This window comes from Lolium perenne, chromosome 7 (assembly GCF_019359855.2).
Source record: "Lolium perenne isolate Kyuss_39 chromosome 7, Kyuss_2.0, whole genome shotgun sequence".
NCBI lineage: Eukaryota > Viridiplantae > Streptophyta > Magnoliopsida > Poales > Poaceae > Lolium > Lolium perenne.
Window position 1 is genome coordinate 40,228,739 of NC_067250.2, and position 5,162 is coordinate 40,233,900.

General features: G+C 48.1%; 1 pseudogene; it reads right to left on the reverse strand.

Annotated features, from left to right (window-relative positions):
- On the reverse strand, positions 1 to 4,784 carry LOC127316103 (scopoletin glucosyltransferase-like; annotated as a pseudogene).
- Between the last annotated feature and the right edge of the window lie 378 nt (positions 4,785 to 5,162).

Sequence of the window (5,162 nt, forward strand, 5' to 3'; positions counted from 1 at the left end):
TTACACATCGCTGCAGCTCTTCCACCGCTTCATCAGCGCCACGCGCGACGTGCCACCGTCACTCACCGCTGCCTTCGCCGCCTGCTGAGCCCAGGAGGCCTTCTCCCGCATCTTCCGCCCTTCCTCGCCGGCGTCCATCAGCCTCCTCACCTTCCGCTCCACCGCCGCCCTCTCGACGACCGCGCCCCCGACGACCTTGACGACCATCATCCTAACACCGGCACCGATGATGTCTGTGACGTGGTATGCGTTCAGGTGCTGCTCGGCCATAATCGGCCATGCCAGCACAGGCTTCCCCGCCGCGAGGCACTCCATCACCGAGTTCCACCCGCAGTGGCTCACGAACCCTCCCACCGCACGGTGAGCCAGCACGCTTCTCTGAGGCACCCACCCGCGGACTATCCGTCCGTGCGGCCCCACCTACACCGGCGGTGACCACGCAGCGGACCGCACGGCCCAGAGGAAGGGGTGGCCGGACCGCACCAGCCCGCACGCCAGCTCGTCGAGCTGCTTGTCGGAAACGTAGGCATGCGTGTCGAACGACACGTAGATCGCTGTCTCCGACCTCACCGCCCTCTCGTCGAGCCATGGTAGATAGCCCTCGGGGTCATGCTCCTCCTCGTGCTTCGGCATGTCACCGGCGGCGAGAAACATCGGGCCGACCAGCCAGGCGCGGGCGTCTGGCTGGTAGAACGACATCAGGGCCGCCACGTAGTCCTCGTCCACCGTCGCGAAGCTGTTCACCAGCACGACCCAGCTGCGCTCGTCCGACTCGCCGAAGTGGTCGATGATGAACCGGCTCACCGGGTCCAAGATCTTCGCGATCGTGTCCGGGACCTCCGCCGACGTGATCCTCACGCGCTCCGTAATGCGGGCCACATGGAAGCTGGCGCCGTGCTCCGCGCTTGGCGGCGGTGGCGGGCTCGCGATTAGCGACTTGCACATGGCCAGGGAGAAGCACGAACACGATGCGGTGGACACCAACGTCGGCCGTGACGCCATGCGTGAACCCGAGGAAGAAGTCGGAGATGAGCACGAGCGGTGGGGATGGGAGCGACGCCATGAACTCGGCGAAGGGCTCCCGCAGCATCGCCGTCGCGTTCAGGAACGTCGGGTAGAGGGCCGGGTTTGGCAGGTTGTCCGTGGACTCGACGCCGATGCCAAATTGTTGATGTAGCCCGTGAGAAGAGCGAGACTCATGACTACGGTGTTGATGTAGCCCAATGCCAGATTGTTTATGTCGGTCATCCCTTTCGGTCCGTGAAAAGAAAAAAACCAAAACGACACATTGCTATCGGCTGCGGTGAAATACACGAATTGAAAAAGGGTGATGACGTTGGATGCTTTTCACACGTAGTCACGTTCACGGTGGCTAGCTCCATGCCGTATGGAAAAATGTGCTTTTTTTACTTGTTTTCACACATTTGTGTCGGCCACGGTCCTGGTTGTAGTACACGGGATTTAAAAAAAAGGGTGATGCCATGCTACATATCCACACGTGGTCAACTCCAAAAAAAGCCACACCGTGACCGTCGATTTATTGTTGTTTTGGCAAAATATTTGCTACGGTTCGTATGAACCGTGGTGTTGTTGAGATTTTTGGAAATTTACCGTCGGACGGTTTCTTTTCCTATGGTACAACCCGTGTCCGTGGCTGGTTGTTGTTTTGGTATGGTTAACTAACGGAGAGGATTGTTCGGAATGGGAATATAACGAAAATGTCTAACACCGTGTGCTCCTTTTGTGCTCCCTATATAAGATCTAATGGTTAGATGTGTGTGCATAGCTACCACCCTTGGTAGCCCACTATTTTCCATATATATATATATATATATATATATATATATATATATATATATATATATATATATAGATCCCAACTCCCCCACCGATAACGATTCGTGTAGGAACCGAACTCCCCACCTCCGTCTCATAAAAACATCGCGCCCCCGCCCCGCCTCGAGCGGAGATCATCCAGCTCCGCACCTCGACCTCCTACATCGTCGGCGCGGGCGAGCGGCGGCGGCGGGAGCCGACGCGAGGGAGCCCACGACGGACACGTACCTGGTCGGCGCGAGGTAGCAAGCGGCGGCGGGAGCCGACGCGAGGAAGCCCGCGCGGACGCGAAGACAATCAAGCAACCCTACCTGGTCGGCGCGGGCGAGCGAGCGGCGGCGGGAGCCGACGCGAGGGAGCCCGCGACGGAGACGAACGGCGGCGGTAGCTGACGGAAAGGAGCCAGCGGCGGAGAACGGCGAGATCCAGCCTCCTTACAGGCAGTAATGGCTCCAATTCGACGCAGATCGGCAGAGCATCCTCCAAATTCAAGCCAGCCAAGCTCCACAAGCCAGCCAAGCTCCAGAAAGAGGCCAGCAGAGGATGAGGTAACAAAAAAAACAGGAAGTTCACATGATTCACTTACTGATATTGGAAGTTCACCTCCACTGGATTTACCTATTGGAAGTTCACCTCCACTGAAGTTCACATGCAGAGTCTATTGTAGGAAAGAAGAAAACAATTCATCACTCTGTTTCCTCTTTTTTATATGTCTTTTACTAGGAAGTTCTTAAAACCAGTTTCATGGAGTTCACTTCAGTTACAAATAAATTAAAACAGCAAAATGAAAAAAAATAAGTATTCAGGTTAGCATGTATGCAGGAAGTTCATATTAAAAATGTGTGGAGGTTAACTTTACTTGTTTTAGTTTTTTGAAGACATCAGACAAAGTTTTATGTATAAAAGTTCTAGTCCCAATGTTCAAGAAGTTCACATGTTAAAAAACTTACCAGGTTCTGCTACTGCCGGGCAAAGAATCTGGAACAGGCAGTGACGACGAGATAATCAGCTGGTCAGGCCCTAAAAAGCCTCCAATGACTCCCATATGCTGTGATGAGCCAGTTTCATTTATCCAGCCAGTGTTCCGCAATCCCAAGAGAAAGACAAATGCTGTTGCCGTTGAAAGGAATTTCAATCAGAAAATCCAAGAACAAGATGACATGGATAACAGCAAAAGGAAGCGGGATACCACAACATCAACAGATGATGATGAGGATATTATGTGTTGGTCAGGTCCACCAAAAAAACCCCGTTCTCCAATAAAGTGCACTGAGGAGATATTTGCTAGTAATGCAACGTTCCGTCAGCCACGAAAACGGCAATCTACAAGTACATCTACAACAACCACAGCTGGAAGCAACGATGTGAACAGGGACAGTGGGCAAAAGTCGTCTTCTAGCAGTGATGCTTCTGAACAGCAACGCAGTTATGGGGATGGTCAAAGTGACAACATACACCAAGATCGTCGAGGCACTCAATCAAGTCATATGCCGCCTCGAGATCCACTCTGCCATGTACCAAAAGTCACACCGCCATGCCCCATAGTACCAGATGATAGAGCCACCCCTGCAGAGCTGCGAACATACACACACGTAAGTTCAATTTATATTTTGCTGATAAAAATTTCACTCTTACACACATTTATTTAGACAATTTGCATGGAAGTTCACATGCTATATCTTTAGAAAAAACAGTTGATATGATTTGGAAAGTTCGTGAACCCTATATCCATGATAAAAGTTCAGCTGATTTTTAGGAAGTTCACATGCTCGGTTTATTATATGAAATGTATAGTTGATATGTTCTCGATATTCATGTGCAACAGTTTTTCTGTGAAAAAAAGTTCAGATGACTTTAAGAAGTCCATGTTCTTATTTTTTATTAAATTTTAGGAAGTTCACTTGACCTATTTCCTGAAGTTAACATACAAATAACATATGTAAAAACAAAAAAAATAATGCAATAACAAAACCGTGGCAATTTGCAGGCTGCAGATCTTGATCCGGACCTGATACCATCCATTGGTCAAGAATTTAGCACATTCAAAGACGCATATGTATTTTACAATACATATGCAAAGCACACAGGGTTTGGGATAAGGAAAGGACAGCACAACAAGAGCAGGCGTTACTTGAGATGTGTACGAGAAGGTGCACACCGCCAAAGTGTCAACGAGGAAGACCGACAGCGTGACAAGATGACCAAAAGAACTGGGTGCAAGGCCTTTATGAGATTGAAAGAGAGGAGTGATGGTACCTGCATTGTCAAGGACATTACACTTCAGCACAACCATACCCTGCTGTTAAGCCCATCAATGCTAGTTTTCATGCGTTCTCACAAAAAGGTGGATCCAACATTGAAGGGGTTGGTAAAAGACCTTCAGTTCAGCAATATAAAACATGTAAACATAATGGGCCTGCTTACAAGGCTGCATGGTGGCCGTGATAAGATTGGCTGCCACAACAGAGACATACTAAACATGTAAGTACTCCCCCCACCCCCCTCCTTTATATATAAAATGAAAACTTACATGAAAAACAGGGGAAAGAAAAAAGCAAAACAAAAAAAGAAAAATAACAACAAATTTCTTTTTGCAGGAAAGCAGAAAACACGAGGAAGGAGTCCATGAATGAGGTGCAGAATATGTTCAAATTCTTTGAAGACATGAAGAAGGAGAATGAAAATTTCTTCTATGACTACAAGGTTGATGACGAAAACAGACTGGAAAATGTTTTCTGGTCTAATGCTAGCTCAAGGGCAGCATATGCAGATTTTGGAGATTGCATAACTTTCGATACTACTTACAAGTCGAACAAGCACCACTTGCCCCTTGCAGTATTTGTCGGCGTAAACAACCACTTGCAGTCAACAATCTTTGGTGTTGCGTTGATGGGAAACGAGTCAGAGGAGTCCTTCAAATGGGTATTCAGCAGATTCCTTGAATGCATGGGCGGTAAACAACCAATCTGCATACTTACAGGTTTGGAGAAAATCAGAATCTATCCTCCTGTTTGTACCTTCAGTTGTAGTTCATAACAAAAACACACAGAAGTTCAGATGTTTACACCCCTGCAACACGAAAAAATAAAAGATATTTAATTTGCTGAAGTTCACCTTTGTTTTGTTTTTGTGAAGTTTGCTTGCATTATACCTGATGTGTTTTTTCCTAATAATTGTTCAGATCAATGCCCAGCAATGACAAAAGCAATACCTAAAATTTTCAAACGGACTCTACATAAGTTCTGTAGATGGCACATAATGAACAAGCATAAGGACCCGCTGAAGAAGCTTTATAAACTATTCCCTGACTTGAAGGATAAGCTGAC